The sequence below is a fragment of the Marmota flaviventris genome, chromosome 15 (genome assembly GCF_047511675.1).
Source record: "Marmota flaviventris isolate mMarFla1 chromosome 15, mMarFla1.hap1, whole genome shotgun sequence".
NCBI lineage: Eukaryota > Metazoa > Chordata > Mammalia > Rodentia > Sciuridae > Marmota > Marmota flaviventris.
Genome location: NC_092512.1, coordinates 18,486,555 through 18,508,659, shown reverse-complemented (window position 1 = coordinate 18,508,659; position 22,105 = coordinate 18,486,555). Strand labels below are relative to the sequence as shown.

Sequence of the window (22,105 nt, the reverse complement as noted above, 5' to 3'; positions counted from 1 at the left end):
GGGGATGATTCTGAAGGGAGCTCAGAGCAGAAGAGATTTTTGTTCTGTGAAGACATCCCCCTAAATCATAGCTGAATTAAGTAATGTTGCAATTGCAGGGATGGAACTGCAGAAGCCTATTTCTGGTCTATTGCAGAGATCTTGTGATTTCCCCATAATAAGGAAAGTGATCCCAGGAGACAGGTCATTCTCTCATGGACTGCCACTAACATCTAGGATATTTTCTCTTCACTATTCATAACACAGAGTGGATCATCTTTAACATAGGACAAACATTGTGTGCAAATTATTCCTTCTTGGTATGCAGAACATACATTTGGCGTCTTCCTCTAGTTGCAAAGAGAAAATCCAGAGAGATGGTTGAACCAACAAGGGACAAACATTTTCAAGTGTTTTCTCATGTATCTTTGGTTTGCTTTTGCCACAGTAAAAGGGAAAGATATTCTGAGTACCTACTACTGCTAACTACTAGCATTTTCTAAAAGAAAACTTCACCTTTTCTTTGCCCCCCAGTTCCCAGATTATTTTCTGTCTCAGAGGAGAAATTTCCAACTTTAATAATAACTTCTGGGTGGGAGTGTTAGTATGTTCAAATTTATTTCCTCTTCTGAATACCCAACCATACTTACACACCTTGAATCAAACTTATTTTAGATTCCATAAAAAATGCATAGCCCTAGAGGTATTAGTGCACAGTTTCAAAAGGAGTGGTGAAGGAGAATTGGGTATCAAGAAAAGGTACCTTTACTCGTATTTCAAATAGTGTTACACGGAGCCTTAAATTCAGACTCACACATGAGAAAGAATGAAACTACAGAAAGAAAAATACCTTGGGTGGTCTCACTTATATGTGAAATCTACAAAAGTTAAGCTCATGAAGGAGAGAGTAGCATGGTGGTTGCCAGAAGCTGGGGCAGGGAGGGTGGACGGGGTAGGGATATGTATGAAAGAGGACAAAGATTCCGTACAAGAGGAAGAATGAGCTTCAGTAATGTAGTGCACAGAATGGTGATTACAATAAAAAAAAAAGTGGGGTGCATATTTTTAAATTACCAAGTGATTTTTTTTATGCTGAACTGGGTCTCAAAATAAGGAGCATTTCCTGGATTTGCTTGTCATCCTTGCACAGGGGCCTGCTAAACTCTGCATTGCTCCAACTTCAGGATATATTCTGCCCAGTGTTTTCAAATGTTTTCACCACATACAGCAAATTCTATGAGGTGATGTATTTGTTAGTCTGACCTAATCATAGCACAATATATATACATACATCAAATCACCACATTGTATCCCATAATCCTTACAGTTACTATGTGTCAATTTAAAAGAAATATTAAGAAAAAAATAGAGAAATGTCTTGGGATGAGGCTACCGGGTTCTATCCTGTCGGCCATCAACTGATTCTGATCTTGAGTAATTCCTTTTATTTGTCTTCGTCTCAATTTCTTTACCTGTAAAACTTGCCTGGAACTGAGTAATTTCCTGAATGTTACAAATTTAAGGCAAATGTTTGTGGGGGGAAAAAAAGGAAATAGGAGTTGACAGCAGGGTGGGGGTGTTGAACCACTTAGCAGCTGTGATATGTTCTGCTTGCTTAGCAGAGTGACAGAGGGTTCTGTCTTTGGCACAAAACAACCAAATGGTGCAAACTCACCCAGTGTCTTTTTCCACGGAGAGCACGGCAAGATTTGGTGACTGATAAACATCCACAGGGAGAACATTATTAGGAAGCAGAGATGCCGCTGGGAGAGCATCAGAGTTTCTCTGTAGGATCCACAATTCCAGCTTTAGGAGCCTTGTTTTGAATTATTCTGAATGTCTGTGTTAAAGTGAGAGTAAATGCTTTATGGGGTAAAACTTGGCCTGGCTCAGCCTTCTTTTGTATTAGTGATTAAAACTTTAAATGTGAAAAATGTGCCCTGTATTTCTTTGGCTATGGCATCACCATCTGCATCCCCCCCTGGACATGTCAGACTCATAGGGAGGCTCACTCACGCTTGCTTGCACACACACACTCACACATGGATCCTGGATCAGATTTCCAGTCAAACTTAACCCTTAAATACCACTGACTTTCACTAGGTCTCTACATGTGCTAGTTGATTTGTTCTGGTTTAGAAGGACATTGAAGCCAAGACTTCTCTTCCACCATCAGCAACTGTCCGACTGCTTACTCAAACAAAAGTGTTCCTTATCTAAATAAATCCCACCCAAATATCATAAAAATCAGCTACTCGTCTTTGGTCATTTCTCCCAGGAATTCCAAGTCTGAGTCTCCTCGGATCTGAGAAATATTATTTCTTTAAATTATTTTTGAAATCAGCCTCTGAAATCCAACTGAGCAAGGGGGTGATGTAAGGCAAGAGGGAAAGAGAGTGGGGACTAAAACAGAAAGCAAAAACCCTTGCCCACGAGGGGCCCTGAAGATCAATAGGGAGGCAACAGAGGAAGCGAGAAAAGAAAAGGCAAAGTCATAAAACTTAGACACAAAGCCTGTGCAGTAGCAGAAGCTTGCCCACCCGTTTCTGGACAGGGTCTTGTGGATTCGCCTGCAGTTCAGTTCCATTTGCCCCAGGCACCTGCTCACACACTACCTACATTCACCATGTCAAAGCCCCTGTGTATCTCTCCCTGCCAGGCCCTCCCCCACCATGCTGTCTCCCGCATAAGTGGTGCGATCCTGGATTCCCCTTGACTTCTTCTGTCCCCAGAAGACTTTGACTCATCTGCGCACACATTTCCTCCCTGGTGAAGCTTTGGCTGGTTAATGACTTGTCAGTAACCTTTGCTCAAAGTCTCCATAGCAATTTCAGTATGGCTATCAACGCTGGCATTTCCACAGTATGTTATGATCATTTGTTTACATGGTGCTGTTCCCCAAACCTCTATGCTCTCATTCTGCCTTCTTCCTTGGAATTTTCATTCTCTCCTCTCATGTCAAAAGGCCCCTGACAAAGGGAGGCTGACTCATAGGCGTGTGGTCTGGCCAAGATGTCACCATTTGCCTGTCCACCCTCTGCAGATGCTTCCGTCTACGTGGATGGGTCATTTCAGCTTTCACTACTGAACAGAATCCTGTGTAAGTATTCCTTGGTCCTTTACTTTCTGTCTCCCGGAACACCTGCTGTTACGGAGCAGCTGCTGAATAGAGCGTTTGGCCCATCCAGAGCACTCAACTCTATAATGCTTATTTTGAAAGTACTTACCTAGCTTGAACTCATCATCTTTCTTGTGAAATTTGTATAAGCTCCCAAGCTCCCTACTTTGGTTAATGGCATAATTGTGTTTGGAAGTTTCATTGTAGATACTTCTGTTTCAATCACTTGCCAATGACCTCCTTTGCTTAAAGATGCAACCCAGAAATTCTGCAGGAAACCCTTCCAGACCTCAACATTTCAGATGGAAAGAAACCCCTATACCCTCCTATGCCCCAGGGCCATGTGTAGGCATCCTGCCCAGCAGCTTTGGGTTCTACTATATGCCTGCGTGTACGTGTCTCTTCCTGGATAGGCTGTGGACTCCTTGATGGGAGGGTGTACATCCATTCCTGTGTCTCTAGTAGCATAGTGATAGTAGGTGTTCACTGCAAGTAAGTAAATGAATAAATGAAACTGACTACTGGTTTTTTTGAGAACCTTGTTAGAATGATGTCCTAATGGTTTTCTATCCCTTTTGTCTAGTACAGTTTGGGCCAATAGTAAGGACTTTAGAAAAGTATGCTGAGAAAATGTCGAATGTTAAGAATAGAAAGAGGTGAATCCACCAAGGAATGTTTTCTGAAGAACTTAAATGCCACGCTGGAAGGAGATGAAAAGAAGAGCATGGAGGGATGGCCTATTTTGTATACAGAGGAACATACAAGTCTTTTAAAGAAGCAAAGGAGTCAGAACATAGTCAAATAACCTACCAGCCCATGATACATGTCCCTTTATAGTTTTCTCTGCTTTCCCATTGCACAAGAACAGATCCCAGAATCTCCGTCAAGACTTGATCTATAGGAATTCCACTTCAACATAGCATTTCACAATGGCAAATAAATATTTTGGCTAAGTTAGGTGAAGACTTATTTCTGGAGGACAGATGTGTTTTCTAAAACTCATCTAGCCACACACAGTTTCCTTATATCTGTCGATATTAGCTGTACAGAAGGTGTTTGCTTTGGCTAATTTTTAATTAATTTCCCCTAGAACTCCTTTTATCTTAAGATCTTTTTTGTGACAAGCATTCATTTATCATAAAGCAAATTAAAAGTCTTTGGACTGAAAACAAAAACTAAAACTAAATGTTGGGAGAGATGTTGAAGGAGTTGATGAACTTATCAAGGCATCAAACATTATGATTATAAGGTAAGAAATTTCCTAAATATAAAGCACATTTTTCAGTGAATAGAGATTCACTTAAATAAATACAAAATCATTTAGAAAAGAATTGCACTGTTACTATTCCTTAGTATATTCTTTGGTCATCAAATGATCCTAAAATTATGAAACTATTGTTGTGGGGCTGAATTTGTGACATCTTTTTGTATTCTAAAGTGATACTCAAACACCTTCTATACAGCTATATCAACAGATATAAGTTACTACTGATTTTTGAACATAGGTTTAGAATCACATGATTTCTGAGATCTGGTTCATTTTTCTACCATAAGCATGAATTCTCTCAAAAAGTCCTAAAGAAACAACATCTAAGCCTTACTTTCCTTTCTCCCTCATTTGTCGGTCCACCTGTGACTATCTGATTTTGAGCTTTTACTTTCTCTATCTCATTGTACAAAATATTTTAGGTCTTTAGGGACCGAGAATTCAGTACTACTAAGAGGTTATTCCATACTCCAAAGAGAACTCTTTTTTCTTTTTTTCCCATCTCCACACATCTGCTCCTTTTCAATGGTTGCTCACCCAGGAGCTCTCCCTAAAATTCTTGGAATATGGTTGACTCACAAATTCTGTTGGTTCTTTCTCTAAAATATACCCCAAATTGATTCACTTCTGACTACCAACATGGTGGTGGTGTGCACCACCATCCCTGTGCCCTGGATAGCTACAGTAGCTTCCTCGTAGTCCTCCCTGTCTCTCACTTGCTCTCCCATGATCTGTCCTCAACATGGCAGCCCATTGGGTCAGTACCATTCAACCACTCATTGCTCAATATCCTTTAACCACTTTCCATCTCACTCAAAGAAAAAGCCAAAGCCCTTATAGCTGCCACAATGCCTTATAGGATCCAGCTCCTGCCACTTTTCCTAATTCCTGTCTCAAAACTCTCCCTTGTTTGCTGTGCTCCTGCTGTACTGGCTTCCTTGCAGCTTTGAACATGTCAGGTAGGCCTTCCTCCTCATAGTCTTTGTGCAGGGCCTATTTTCTTAACACAGAGCACTCTTTACGCCTATATCCTAATGCACACTGCTGTGCCTCCTTAGCCTGTTAGAGAGACATGTACCATGATCACCCTACTTATTATTGCTCCCTGATTTTCTGATTTCTGGTTTGGTGTATAAGAAGCTTGGAAGTCATCTGATACCAGCCCTGGTATACAGAAGGTGACATGGGATGCTCAATAAGGGACAACTTGGGCAGTCCCTTTTCTCACTTAGCTTGCTGATATTAATCAGACTAGCCAATCCTAAACATACCCACCCTGCCCTGGCTAACTCCCCTCAAAAATACAATGAAGACTTGTGCCCACTTTTCCCCTTCTCTCCATCTGTGTCTACCATCTGGGCCTTGTTTCTAGGGATCCATGATTATTAAACTTCTTCTTTCATCATGGTCATTTTCGTGTCTGCATTTCTTTAACCATACTTAATACAAAAAATTGGTACATTTTGAAACAATTGTCCTAGGGCCATTTGACACCAGGTGAAGATGATATGTCCTCAGAGAGCTCAGGCTTGCTGGCTGTGCCCAAAGACCATAATTTCTCCCTTGAAAATCTTGCTTATTGTTGGCATACTTGGTGGTTGATGGCTATTACACTGTGCTGTCTTTCTCAGGTATTGTCCTGAGTTCTCAAACTAAGATTGAGACGTCCTCTCTGGGATGCTGCATGGGCTAGTGTAGAAAGTCATCTGTGAAAAAGTGCCTGGAACACTCAACTTAGTTCTTCATGTTGACAGAGCTTCCAGAGTCCAGGACAGAATACTCAAGTAGTCTATCACTTTCTCAAAAAGGTCCCCCCAAAGACAGGAGGAGTGACTACCCTCCTAGTGCTGTGGGACAAGTCTAACCCACTGGCCTATCAACAAATCTTAGCATTAAAGGCAGTGTGGTAAACTATGTCATTTATCTGACAGTGCCTAGTGTCCACTGTGTTACATACTGCTGGGGCACTGGATAGCCATTCTCTCTTTTCTTCCTGAGCTTTACTCAGTCAAATTTCTGTCATTCCACAGAGGAGTGAGATTGCTGTGCTTGATCACTAGCTCTAGTGTCTGGGTATTCATGGATCAGTGTGACGGCCACCACAGGACCATGACACCCGAATATACTGTTATTTAGGTTGTAACCTTCTCAGCTGTTGTCCCTAAGTTTGTCTCAGTTTGTCTCCTAAGCAGGGGAATGTAGGATGGCCTATCCTTATATAACAGTGACTCAATCTTTAATAAAAGAGGGTAATGAAAAGGAACAGCTGGCTCCATCTCTGCCCAAATTCAACTGGTTTTAAAAAGCATCATTTGCTAACCTGAGCTCACACTTAACTCGAAAGACGAAGCTGGTGCCCCCACTGCTGTCTTGGATGCAGATTTCAGCCATCTGAGACCAAGGAGGTACCCCAAAAAGGGAGGCTGCTCCACAGAGCACAGGACACTCAAGACCATTAGCAGTTTATCAAGTAACTACCAAAGGAAAAATAAATGGTTGAAGGCAGACAAGATGCCTTAGGGGGGGGAAAAAAAAACAAGGAAAAGAAAATATTTATATGCAGCTAAACATACAAGCCATTAAAAAAATCATTTAAGGAAAACAATAAGGGGAAAGGATTAGATTGGAAAACTTGGCAACAAAAAAGGCTGTCTACAAAACACACCATTGGGCCTACCCCACTTTTCCTGTAAAATGACCTAGTTGGCTTACCCTGTGAGTTATCACCCAGAAACAGAAGCTTAAAATGTGACTAAAAGCCTAAAGCAGAAAAAAGGGGGGATAGTAGTGGAAATAAAAAGAAATGAAGGGGAGAAAAGAAGGCAAACAAATAAATTATATATAATATGTATATATAAATAATATATTACTGATACTATAAATAAAATATTACTTAATATCTTAATATAAACAAAATTAAATTAAAACAAAGAACCATAACTTGACCCCAGTGAAAATCCAAAATTTATATTCTAAACTTTTTATTAAGCTAATTATATATATATATATATATATATATATATATATATAGAGAGAGAGAGAGAGAGAGAGAGAGAGAGAGAGAGAGAGATCACATTTCATAAAAGCATTTATATACTAAAAGTGTCTGCATGTAGATAAAAATTTACATACAATCAGAAGAGTTTACATACAGATAAAAAGATAAAATGGGCATTGATTGATTATAAAAAGTAGATTCTGAAATAACTTTGGCTTTTGCTAAAATGTATCAAATATACTGACAAAGCTTCAGAGATTTCCTAAATACTGAGGGTCAAATTATAATTATACCAGTCATTTTCACAAAAATTAAATGCCCTTCCCATTATAATCATTCAACAATATAAAGTAGAAGAAAAATAAGTATGCCATGCTTTATAGCCTCGCATAAATTTTTGTCATAATATCCTTTGACTAAAATATCCCATATTGAACATAAATGTTCTAACACAATGAAAAATAAATCATTCACGCTTGCAAATTATCTTAATAAATGAGACTGCATAGACCCCCCAATTAAAATAGTTAAAATAGCCCAGTATAATTTAAAATAGCCTTCAAGGGTCAAAACTTATATAAAATCTAATTAATAAATGGAAAATTATCACCACTGCTTCTCCACAGTCCAATTTTGCTTATTCTTAAATCTGACAAAAATGGACCTCATGCTGTGTTGCTGCAATTTCAATGCTATGACCTCATCTCTTAAGGTCCCCAGACTCAGTATCAATATCATTAACATGACTGACTCTAACTAATCAACTAGTGACTGTTTTGTTATTACAGATTTGGCTGCTATGTTTTAGTCAATGCTTATTTCAGCAGCCTTCAGCCTTAGAGTATCCCTTCATTTCATAAGGGAGAGTATCCCTTCATTTCATAAGGGAGAGTATCCCTTATGAAATGAAGGGATACTCTCCACCCTTTCCAGGCTACCCACAGCCACCTTGACAGCTTCGCCCATCACACGCAGTCTTTGCAGATTAAACATAAAACACAAAACTAAAATTCTCCTAGAAGATAACATAGCTGACCTTGGATTTGGCAATGACTCTTCCAATATACCAAAGGTATGATCCATAAAAGAAATGTTAGACTTCATTAAAATTTAAAAAGTCTGCTTCAAAAAAGACAGTGTCAAAAGAACGAGAAGACAAGGCTCAGACAGGGGGGAAATACATGCCTGATAAAGAACAGTTATTCAAAATAAACAACAAAAAACAACCTCTTAAAACTCAACAATGAGGAAATGAACAATCCTATCAAAATTAAGAAAAAATACCTGAATGGACATATAACCAAAGATTTACAGATGACAAATAATCATATGAAAAATATTTCACTATGTTTTATAGGAAAATTAAGACAACAATGAGATACCAGGGCACACCTATTACAATGGCCCAAATCCAAAACAATGACAACACCAAATGCTAACAAGGATTTGGAGCTACAGGAACTCTCATCTATTGCTGATGGATATGCAAAAACTTAACAACCATTCTGGAAGACAGTTTGGCAATTTCTTACAAAATTAAACATACCATCATGTTCTGTGGTATTTACCCAAATGAGTTGAAAAATTATATCCATAAAATACCTATACATAGATGCTGATAGCAGGTTTATTTATAATTGATGAAACTTGGGAAAAACTAAAATGCCCTTCAGTAAATGAATGGATGACCAAACTATAGTATATCCCAACAGTAGAATATTATTCAACATCAAAACGAAATAAACTCCCACACTTGGAAGCAGAGAATCTTTAAATTCATGATACAAAGTGAAAGATACCAGTCTGAAATGGTTGCATTCTGAATGATTTCAACCACATGTTATTCTGGAACCATCAACACTGTAAAACAACACAAAGGTCAGTGGTTGCCATGGATTAAAGGGCAGGGAGGAATGAATAGGAGAACCACAGAGAAGGTTTAGAGCAGGGAAATTCTTCTGTGTGATAATATACAGATGTCTTTATACATTTGTCAAAACACATGGAAGGTATAACACTAAGAATAAACTAATGTAAATTATGGATTTTAGGTAATAATGATGTGTTAATGTAGTTTCATCAAGTTTAACAAATATACCATTTGAAAGCAAGATGTTGGTAGTGGGATGGTTGTGGGGGTAAGAGGCAATATGGAAACTCTGTACTTTTGCTCAATTTTGCAGTGAACCTAAAACTGCTCTAATTATTGTCTATTTAAAAGAAACTGCTAACCTACCCTAACATCCCTTGTTCTCCGGATTCTCTTTCCTTTTCTATTTTTAATTTCTTCATAGCTTTTATTATCTTGTCACAAACTAACTATAATTATTGATAAGGTCACATCTCATTAGCCTATAATCCCCATTAGAACTGTGATCTTGTGCTGTTTTGTAAAATGATGTATTATACAGTGAAGAGAACAGTAGTGCCAACAAGCAGTTAGCAACTATTTAATAAATATTTGTGTAATGAATTAATTTTATGGGACTAGTACTATTTACATCTATTTGTATTAGGGTTCCCCAGAGAAACAGAACCAATGGACTGTGTATATAGAGAATTTTAAGGAGTTGGCTCACACAATATGAAGGATGGCAAATCCAAAATCAACAGGGTAGGTTGGCAATCTGGAGACCTAAGGAGAAGCTGATATTACACCTAAAACTGAAAGTCCATCTGTTGCAGAATTCACTCTTTCTCAGGTGAGGTTAGGCTTCTTGTTCTATACAGGTCTTCAGATGATTAGATGAGGCTCATTCACATATGGAGGGCAATCTAGTTTATTCAAAGTCCAACAATTTAAATGATAACCTCATCAAAAACCACTTTCACAGAGCACCAAATTCATACTGTTTTACCACCTATCCCTGATCCAGACAAAGTGACACATAAAATTCACCATCATACTGTTCATGACTTATCTAGTGCCTATGGCTCTTAGGCACTGAGCATAATCTCTCTAAAATTGCTATATATTTTATTAATTTTGTCCTCCTAATTTATTTCAAATATATCTAATCTTTTGTTCTATTTTACAATGTTTAGATTTTGGAAAAATGAAGATCATATGACCTCAATGTTTTTTTTTCTATTCTTTAAAAAGGAGCAGTTCAGTAACACTATGATTTCCACAATAAGCACATTTCAGACTGCATGATAATAAAGCAGCAACAATTTGTACATGAACTTTTCATGGAATTCCCAGAATGGTCACTTATTCTATCATGGTACATCATTGTAAAACAGAACAGGATAATCAGTAGCTATTTTAAAAGGTAAAAGAAAAACATCACTGAATTCAGAATTGAAAAAAAAAAGAATGTTATTGATGAAATTGAATGTTTAAAAGACAAATAAAAAGATTATTTGGAAGAAGCACAAGTTGTTAATTAAAACTGATTTCAACATATGTAAAAAATAATGTGTCAAGTAGTTCAGGTCAGCATGGAATATTGGAAAAAGTCACATCAAAGATAAATCTGAGACAATGTCTCTCCAGCATCTACATAAAGGAAAAATGCCCTGGCCTTCAGACTTGACATCTTTAAGCCCTATAACAAATATTCCCTAAGTCATACTGGAATAATATGTGTAGTGATCAGGAGTGTTGGAGATAGACCAGCCTTCCATAGTGTAATATGAATCCAAGCTGTACTTATGCTAGCAGAATGATGTGTCAGATAATTAACTCATTTACAACTCAATTTTTTATATGAAAAATGTCATTGATGAAAATATTTATCATATATAGGGTTATTGCTGGGATTAAGCAATTTGCATAGTGCCCAACAATGAGTAATTTCTCAATAAATGTTAGTATTAATTGAACTTTTGGCTATTAAAGCTATGAGTTTATTGTACTGGCATATTTTTTTTTTGCATGTTGTATACCCATGTCACTAGGTAATCTTAAAATGAGGATCAAGACAATGTAATAATAGTATTTTTATGTGTTTTAGTAACTGGGCTAGTATTCACCAAATAGCAAGTACTAGACAAAATAACTTTTAAATTTATTAAAAATATATTTTGATTTATCTTCACAACCAAATCTGCTTATATATAATACATTAGTTTTATGATTACACATCTTTTTATAATCTTGATTTCAATAACAAAAAATAACTTATAGGCATTTTAGGGAAATGAGAAAGGAAAAAGACGATAATCATGAAAAGTTACAGAGAATAAAAAATTTGAGACTGGATTAAGGTCCTTATAACCCAATCATTTCATCTCTAAAATCAAGTCCTATTTAAGGTCAAGAGAGGCTGAACACCACAGGAAGGTTATGTTTAGATCCTGTCTTTATCTACTTTGAATGAAGTACAAATTATTTATAATAATTTTATGGATTTGTGTCTGACCTCAGATTGGTCCTACTATTATTCTAAGAAATTTCTAAATTATCGTTTTATGGAGGATTTCACCACCTAACTCCTGTGCTTGAGAAGAATCTACAACAATCTGTCAATGAATTTGTGGAATAGAAAAGAAGAAGCAGTAACTTTATGGAGGCAGAAAAATCCTCCAGCTGACAATTAGAAGAATTAAGTTCTAGTCTGTGCTGAGTCACGTCCAAGAGTGGACTCCATTCCCACGCCCTGTAAAATGATGGAATTCGAACTTCAATAAAACTATTTGCGGTCTCCACTTCCTAGGGTTCTACTACTCCATTTAGGAAACACTCTTCAGAAAGACATGACATCTAAACTTTTAAGGACTTTAATGAGCTCAAAAAGAAACAATGGCTACATTTATGATTGTTGGAACAAATCACCACAAGGTTGGTGGCTTAAAACAATGCACGTTGTTCTTCTGTAGTTTTGGAGGCCAGGAGTCCAGATCAGTTTCGCCAGCTGTGGAGTCTAGGTGTTGGCAGGGCTAGCTCCTGGTGGACGGTCAGGAGAAGAATCTATCTCCTTACCTTTTCTAGCTTGTAGGAGCTCCCTGCATTCCTTGGCAGACATGTCTTTCCAACCTCTTACTTTAGTCATAATGTTTCTGACTTTTATGGTTAAATCTCTGCTTCCCTCTTATAATGAAATTTGCAATTACCTTGAGGGCCCACCAGGATCTTCCGGGATAATCTCTCCATCTCAAGATCCTTAACTTAATTACATTCACAAAACTCCTTTCACCATATAAAGGAACATTCACAGGTTCCAAGTACTGTTACCTAGATGTCTTCAGGGAACTCTGTTCAGCTTTCCACCAAGAGCCATTCCAGGAATCCAAAACACAAAGTTATATTGGTGCCAGGGGAGGGAAAGGAAAGCTAGAGATCCATGGGCATAAGATTATGAAAGATTTAAAAAGTCAGTAGAATTTTAAACTGGGACATAGCGGGGAAATTATATCTGATGAAATCTAGTGTTGAGAAGGATATAAGAATATGAAATATAAACTTTTTCCTCACGTTATTTTGGGAGTGTTTGGGACATCTTTGGGGAGAGTATTTTAGCAATACCTATCCAAAATGCATCATAACATTTAGTCAAATAGTTTCACTCTTTTAAATAAACAATCTTACCAACTTACCCATAAAAACATCACTGCTCTTATAATTAAACTTTGTTAATAATAGCAAAACTTAAAGATTCTGAAAGACCCACTGATGGAAAGCTAGTTCAATACATTCTTGTATGGACTCACAAAAAAGTACTCATCAGCATTTAAAATAAATGATGTAATGAAAATACTTACAAAATATACTATTAATTGGCCAAAGCTAAGATACGGGAGGTGAACCATTTCAAGCAATATTATAATAAATTATTTATAAATTGGAACTGGCACTTGTTTTCTGGAACTACATATAAGAAATGATCAATAGCAAGTTCCTTTGAGAAGAGGGACTCTAGGGAAGGAAGTCCGTTGTCTTAGTAAACTTTTTCACCACTCTGACAAGAATAATTTTTGAGGAGGAAAAGTATATTTGGTGCTCACAGTTTTAGAGATCCATTCATACAGCCCACTCCATTTCTGCAGGCCAGAGGTGAGGCAGAACATCATGGCAGACGAGTGTGGAGAAAGAAAGCAACTCTGGACATGACAATGCAGAAGCCAAGAAGGAGTTCTGTTTATCAGGGACAAAATGTACATATACAAAGGAATGCCTCAATGAGCCACCTCCTGTAGCCACCCACTACCTGCCTATAGTTACCAACCATTAATCCCTATTAGAGGATTAATGCATGGATTAAGGCCCTTGTAACCCAATCATTTCATCTCTAAAAGTTCATGCATCTTCTCATACATGAGCTTTTGGAGGACACCTCATATATAAATCATAATAATTGTTTCCTTTATGCCTTAAATTTTTCCTGTTCAGTTAAAAACTTTTTGCCATGTACCTATATACTTTAGTAGTTAAAAGTGCAGCCTTGGATACCAGTTTGTCAGAGTTTGATTTGTGGTATGCTAAAGGTAAGCCAGCTACCTCTCTGTGCTGATTTCTATGACTATAAAAATAGCATAAAATTACCTTATTCATAGATTTTGATCAAAGGATTAAGAATAAATTCATAAGAAGTTAACAGAGATCTTGTCATGTTGTTAGTTCCTAAAATATCATCTATTATTGTCTATTTCTTTTGTTTCATCAAAGTCAATAAGTGCTATTTAGGCAGTTAAACTATGCTATGTTTTTGTCTCCTTAGAATAATTTCTGTATTTTTAAGAAAAGCCTACTAAATCTATTTCTTTAAAAATTAGAATAAATTTTCTTGGGTTTAGAGAGTAAATGGAACTTGTTACTGGTATTTGGGCAGAGGAAGCTCATAGCAAATAAACATAGATGACACTTTTCTAGTCTTATAGTTTGTAAAACACTTTCAGGAATCATTTAATATTTGAGGGGAAAGCCCTGCTAATAGAACACAGGTAAATGGAAAGATAGGTTCAACAGGCAAGAGGAAGCCTGTTATCAAATGCAGTGTGAGATAATGCCAGTCTCAACTCTGGTGGTGGAAAGTAGGGGAGAATAAACGTGGGCAGAAACAAGAGCTGGAAATTAGTTGAACAAGGTGATGAAAGAAAAGGCATTTCCAGTATGGGGCTCTGTTAGAAAGGTGAGGTTAGTAACACAGGCATTTTGGTGGCAGATGGAAAGGGAGAGTCAGAAACTCAGGAATGGGATTATGATGAGCTTACACTGGACGTTATTATTGAGAGGTTATGTAATTAGAGATGAGTGGATAGAACACCAATTATGTGAATCAAATAAAATGTCAGAACAAAGAGAGGGCTTTGCTATAGAACCCAACATAATTTTTAAAATCTTGGAGCTAAATTACATTTGACTTGAACCTTTGAAGATCTCACTTACAGATACCAGGTTGAACTCCTGTGTGATCCAATCAGTAACAACATGACACCCAAATCAGTCGACTACCTTGAGTCTTGATTCCCTCATTCATAAAATGGGGTGATGGAGCTATCATTTAAAAGTGTTGTTTTACTAACAAGTTAATATTTATGAAATTATTAGATGGGGCTTGGACACTCAGAATGTTTTATTGGGGTGAGCATGGGGTAGAGATGTGTGTTCTTACTTCCTTCTGACGTAGATTCTTCAACTAGTCATCTCAGTAGTTCAGACAAATTTACTGTGTATTTGATTTGGACTGTTGCTAGGACTAGGGAAGCAGGGTTTGGAATAATCAAGAATTGTTGTCCTCAGTAAGAAAGTTCAGGAAAGAGACCCAGTGCTGTTCCTTTCCTTGGCAGATGTCATAACACAGGGTGGTTCTATTACCTAATTTGAACCCGAGCCATCAGCTTCCTGGAAAGTTAAGTGTCCACATGTGAAATCAGTGTTGTTTTCATCTAACGGCCTTCTGCTGAGGCCTAATGGTTAAGTGTAAGCATGTTTTATACAATTAGTCAAATGCTTGGACAGCTCAAAGATGGAGACGGCCTTCTGATCCTTGTCAAGGGAATTTGGCAGTTTGATCTCTGCCTGAAGTCACAAGGAAAAGAACTTAGCAAAACCTGAAGAAACTCAAAGACACTGGGGGAGGGGAGAACTTTTTGTTCCTCTAAAAATTGATTAAACACAATCTTTTCCAGCCCTTACTAAAATTTCCCATATGTAAAATTCCAAAAACGAGACAATCAGACATCACAATGTGAGAAACAAGGAACATAAATCTCTTATCTGTTGACAAGAAAATGACTCAATCTATCCATGCTATATTCCCTTCAAATATGACAAGAGTCCAATGAAGCAATCCCGAGTGATGTATGTGTGTGCACACACGCCTACACGAATTCAAATAAGTATATAAGTGTAAAAGTATGAACATTTTCAAATACTTCCTGTATCTTCGATCTCTAATTCCATTGTATCTGAATTTCCTATTCGATTTCTGAGGTTCACCCCGACATCCATGTTCCTCAGCTCCCAGGCAGGTAGACTGCCACAGTAATAGTGAATGATAGAAAATTTCTCTACCTGTGGGAATAAACTAAGAAAGTGTGAATATCTGAATCATATTGATTGTGAACTTAAGAACAGAAATGCCCTGTTATCAGGCAGCTAGGGGAGACTAGGAAGGAAAACAAGTTCTACATCAGAAGTCATGAGAACTGGGTTTCAGGCTGGGATCTGCCATGGCACGATGCTGCCTTTATCTTTCAATCTTACTAGGCCTCAGTTTGCTCATCTGTAAAATAGGACTTGGAATGTTGCATGATGCACTGAGGTTCCTGTCTCCTCCCCTCTACCTAATTCCATTTAAACCCTACCAGTGTTTGATAATTTCTAATATTAATCCAAATATATTCTGTAATAGCTGATAGAATTGAGGCAAACATTCTTGTTTCTAGTGTAGAATGGTAGGTAAAGGATCATTTTAATGAGGTAATCAATGATCAAAAACAAAGGAAGGTCATGTTCGAATCACATAGTGGTAAATGTCACTTCATGCAAGTCCATCATTTAAAAATCACATTCTCATCAGCTTCCACCATAAATCAGTGTTGACCCCCTTCAGCTGTCCCCATGTCCTGGGTCTGATGGGATGGGAGGGCACCCCTTTTTCAAAGCCACTGAGGTAATACCAGGAGAAAAGAAAGAATGAGGGAAAACAGACTCAGGTTTCATAGTGTAATCCAAAGGCAATCACGACTCAGCTTCCTCTAGTTGCTCCTAATTTGGGAAGTAGAGGCAATGGTGAGAGGAAAGGAGTATGATATTGTCCTGAAAATGAAAGATGATTTCTTCTCTCCCTCACATCCTTATTAACACCTCTTGGAAAATTTATCAGTTCTTATAGAAAAGAGAAGTAGGGGTATGAATAATTATGAAAATATGCTCTGCACTTAGACATTTCTAAATGATAAAATTTTTAAATGATATTGATTTTGTTAAATTGAACACTAGTCATTGAATGTAATCAATTATTCAATGTTAATAGGACATTATATTTTCTAAATTAATATTGGGATTTTAATAAATTAAATTCAAACAGTTCTTACTAATGGAGAGAAACCACATAAGCACAAGAAGGCATAGGGCGAGTATTTTGTTCCAAAATTTGTTATTTAGAAAGTTTACAATACCTATTAAGAGACTTTTAAACTGAGTGTGGTGGTGCTAAGCTGTAGTAATCTCAGAGATTCGGTAGGCTGAGGCAAGAGAATCTCCAGTTTGAGGCTAACCTCAGTAACTTAGTGAGGCCCTGCCTCAAAATAAAAAAAATAAATAAATAAATAAAAAAGGGCTGGGGATTTAGTTCAGTGGTAAAGTGCCTCTTGGTTCTGTTCCCAGTACCATAAAAAGAGAAAGAGAGAGAGAAGACTTTTAAAAGTGGTTTATATGCATCTCGCTTAATCTGAACATTTGTTGTATGTGGTAGATTCCCTATTTGACCAATGAAGACACAAGCCATTCAAGCAATAAGTTGACAGGGGAGACTAGGAAAGAGAACAAGCTCTTCATCAGAAGTGATGAGACCTGGGTTTCAGGCTGGGATCTGCCACTGCATAATGCTGCCTTTATCTTTCAATCTTACTAGGCCTCAGTTTGCTCAGTTTTATCTGACAGAGTCTTAGTAAACAGAGCACTGGAGAGGACATTATTGACTGGGAACAGGGACAACAATGTTTTTTGGAATAACAAAACATACAAATCTTTGCTCATAGAAAAGCCATGGAACTCTGTTAAACAGTGTGTTTCTCATTTACTTTGATCCAGGTTGCTCAACCTCAGACATTTGGGACCAGATAATTCCTTGTCATGTGGGGGCTTTCCTGTGCATGGTAGGATGTTTAACAGCCGCCCTTGCCTAGACCAACTGATGCCAGTAGCAAAACCTCCCCCAAAGATGTGACAGCCCAACATGTCTTCAGACATTTCATCCTGCAAGCAAAATCGGCTCTCTGAAGAACCATTATTTAAATCTAATCCAAGCATTTGTTTTGCCTCTAAGCCTCATTTGTTTTACAGGAAATACTGAAATATGTAACTAAATGAAATGGTATTAATTTTATGTGCATTTCATAGATACATCTAACTTTTTATAATATTTAAATGAGTACCTTAATATGAAATACAAAGGAAGAGTGCTTTAAATCCAATTTTGCCAACAAAGGACATTAAAATACAAATAATTGAAAGGCACCATCAAGTGTGTTAGGAAAAAACTCAAAACACAGAGCTGGATTTGATTTTTACCTGCAAACTCATTAGCAGATATTAAAAAATGTTGAATTTTCCCAATCTGTTTTCCTCATCTATCAAATGAGAGTAATAATCTCAGGTCTTCCCTCACAAAAGGGGCCTAGATGGATCAATTCAGAAGATACACCTGAATGTACAAAGCATTACCAACTTTTATTATTTTTTATTTGACTTCTTTTGAGAAAAGTTAAGTGTGAGCTGACACTGAAATATCATGACTGATACTCTTTTTCCTTAGTCAAAGTGTGACAAATATGTGGGCCCCACTCCCACAAGATCTGACTGTGCAGATATTGCTAATTAATCACAGATCTCCTCATGTGACCTCAGAAGTTCCTCCCTGCAAACAATCCAGACAGCTACAAACTAAAGGTCAGATATCAATCTTGGGACCAAATCTGTCATCTGTCCCATTGTTGGAAAATGCTGTCACTTGGCTCTGACTACTTTCAAGAGCTGGTCACTTTATACCATACTTTTCCAATAATAGATTAATACATGGGTTTTTTTTGTTTTTTTTTACCCATTAGTAGGCACATCAGGTACAATTAACAATCCAACATGTGTGTTAATTCTTCTAGATTCATAAGCTCTGCTGAGTAGGAAATCTCAGTGGTTCTACCGTTAGCACACTGGTTCTCAAGTTTTAGTGGTCATCTGGAAATAGATTTCTGGGAACACCCTTAGAATCTCTGGTTCATTGAGTCTGCCCTGGAGTTGAAGAAACTGCATTTCTAACATGTTCCCCAGCGATGGTAATGCTTCTGGTCAAGGGACCACACTGTGAGAATCACTAGTAAAAATACAATGGCCTAATGCACCTTCTCCTCAAGCAGCCAATGACTTTCATTTCTTTCCACAGCCATGGACAGACCTCAGGAAAAAGCTACATAAAGCATGTCGGATCTCTATGCAACGTTTCTACACCCTCCTGAAGCTTAACCAGATTCTTCATGGAGCTAAGATTTCCAGAATGTTCTGGGTGTTTCCCCCAAGGCACTGTTCCCCTTTGCTGGTCTTCAGGGACTGGTGTGAGTCTGTCAATCAGATGAGTTAGGGTGGAGCCAACAGCCATTGGCAGATGCTCCTGAGTTTTGCCTGTGACTCATGACAACAACTTGATAGGGGGGAAGGGAAGGGAATAGTCTGGAAAACACCCTCAATAAAACAAAAACATTCTAGGACAGAGAAAGAGAAGTGAAAATAAAGCCACAATAAAGCCAAAGTCTCCTTAGGATCTCAGTATTTACTGTCTTACCTCAATGTTTTCATTGATAGTAGGAAGAAGCCAGAGTTTGAAGTTCTTGTTGGGTATATGCGCTTAGAGGTGTCACTTCTCAACTATGATAATTTAAAAGCTTCAAAGAAGCAGATATCACCTACCTCTGACTTTTTCATAGCTGTCATCTCAGTGATACATATAAGCTTGATACTCAATCAATATTTATCCAATGATAAATAAGTGACTTAGCAAATCCCTTTAGTCTCAGTTGCCTCATTTTGTTAAATAAAATTAAGAATGCATACCTCTCCATGCCATTGTAAATACTCTAATGAACAGTGGCCCGAAATAGTAGGCCCTTAATAAATGGAGGCTGGAATTAATGGAAGGGTATATATCAGAAGATTTTTTCCTAATTAAATGATCTATTCATTTAACTTATGAGATTTTTTTTTCTTATTTTAGGTTTCTTGTGTTGCATGTTTTGATTTTTTTTTAATAGTCCTGTAGGAGAACAAATCGCCTAACAACAATTTAGATTTAGGCTTGAATTGTCCCTATTATCACATTAAGTTAGTCAACTGTGCTTTACTATAGCAAAATACTTGAGATCATTTGCTTATATAGAGAAGTAATTCATTTTTACTTTTTGGAGGTTCCAGTTCAAGAACAGGTTGACCCATTGCTTTGGGCTTCTGGTGGGCATGCCAGATGGTAATAGCAGGGAGCACATGGTAGGTCAAACTGCTCCACTAATGGTCAGGAAGCAAGTGAAGGAGAGAAAGGGGCCAGGGTCCCACAATCCCATCAAAGACACATCTCTATGACCTAAGAATGCCCAGAAGACCCCACTTCCTAAGTTTCTACAGCATCTCCCAGTAGTGCCACTGTTTAACACAGAGCTTTGGAAGATATACAACATCCAAACATTAGCAGCAATGAACAGAAACTAGATTATTCCCTAGTCATATGCACCTTAGTTTTAACTTTATGACAATTCTGTTATTTATTTATTTATTTATTTATTTTGTTAACTGCATAGTTTCCGGAGTCTCCCTCCCAACCCCATCCCACCCCCAAATACAAGATAGGGTCAAGAAGGAGGAACAGAATGAAGATCATACCAGGGCTTTGAAAACTAAAGTAAAATTAGCAAGCCTCTGGGAAATCACATCTCCTAACTGAGGCCATAAAATGTGGGGATTTAGCTCTTGATCTCACCACTCTCCCTGAAGTGTCTGGAGGATCATGAATCACTAAAAGAAATTCTGTCCTTGAAGTGGCTGAGAAGATCCTCTAATCGCAGGGCTAAACTAGGAAGCTTGCACTTCTTTTTCACATAGAAGACCAAGAGGAATTGCAGCTTTCTCCTGTAAACCAGACCCATTGGTTTCTTTATTCATTTACTTCTTATATATTAATTCATCTACCTTTAGTTACTGGGAATAATTCCCAAGTCTTATCTGTTCTTCAGCATCTCTTGCAAAGCTGATCAGTCACCAGGAAAGCCTATACCTAGCAGTTCAGGGACTCCTGGGGTCATATCTCAGATATTCCCAGAAACAAATTCAGTAGAATGGGATATAATACTTCACATTTTCCCCCTCCTTTTCTGGTCCCTTTCAAATGTTTCTGTTGCCTCTGCTTCCAAGTAAAGGTACCATCATCTTCCCCTCAAATCCCCAAAGTACCAAAGCATGAGCTGGTCTTGTTTTCAGTGACGGGTCCTTTTTCACACAGGTACCAAGTGTTATGGTTTCAGTATGAAGTGTCCCCGAAAAGCTTAGGTATGAAATAATGAAGGATGTTCAGAGGTGAAATGATTAGACTGTGAGAGCTGAAATCTAATCAGTGGATTCATTCTTTTGATACATTTATAATTTGAATGAGCTAGCTGGGTGGCAACTGTAGGGAGGTGGGGCGTGGCTGCAGGAAACAGGCCACTTGCCCTTGGGGATTATACCTTGCTCCCCTGGCTCCTCCCTCTTGCTCTCTACTTCACAGCTGCTGTGAGCTGAGCAGCCTTTTCTGCCAGGCCCTTCTTCCATGATGTTCTCTCTCGCTTTGACCTCAGAGCACCGAAATCAGCTGACTTGGACCTGTAGGTACCCCTTGAAACTGTGAGCTCAAAACAAATTTTTCCTCCCCTAAGTTGTCCTGGACAGGTATTTTTGTCCTGATGGTAAAAAGCTGACTAATACACCGAGGCATGGGCCAGTGACTTTTGAAGTTCTCTAGAAAATAGACATTTTGAATTTTTCCTCCCATCCTTCTTTTCTCCAAAAACACGGACATGACTCTATATGAACTGAAGTGGGACAACCAAAGGCACACTCAGAGGCTTTTTCCCTTTGAAAACCTGATTTCCCGGAGGCTACACTGTGAGAAAATCTAAAGCTCCTGCTGGAGCAGCCTTTTCCATTCCAATTTGTACCTGCCCTCGGCATTGGGCCCAGCTCCTGTCTTCTCCATGGCTGTCAGCCACCTCCACTTGTCAGCCACCTCCACTTGTCAACTGTGTGTTGACAAGTGCCCCATCCAGTGCCCCGTCCAGTGCCCCTTCCTCCAGCTGGACAGCCCACATGTCTCATTTTCCAGGCGGCATGATCACTTCCTAAGACCATGGTGATAATCTCTCCGAGGGCAAGGGATTTTGGGTCTGGTTCTAAAGTTAAGCTTAAAGACTGCCTTAAAATCAGTTAAAAATCAGTTAACCTGTATCAAACACTGCTAGAAGTGGTAGGAAATGCTCATAGTGTGCTTTTTACCACCATGGCCTGTGGGCTTTGCTTAACCCAGTTCCCCTTATAGCAACCTTGGAGGTCAGTACTATT

The 22,105-nt window shown here is 38.1% G+C and overlaps 1 non-coding gene across 1 annotated transcript; it reads right to left on the bottom strand.

Annotated features, from left to right (window-relative positions):
• Nucleotides 1-1,084: 1,084 nt before the first annotated feature.
• Nucleotides 1,085-1,190, bottom strand: LOC114106561 (U6 spliceosomal RNA). The gene has a single exon (XR_003585217.1). It is a non-coding gene; the product is annotated as a U6 spliceosomal RNA (small nuclear RNA).
• Between the last annotated feature and the right edge of the window lie 20,915 nt (nucleotides 1,191-22,105).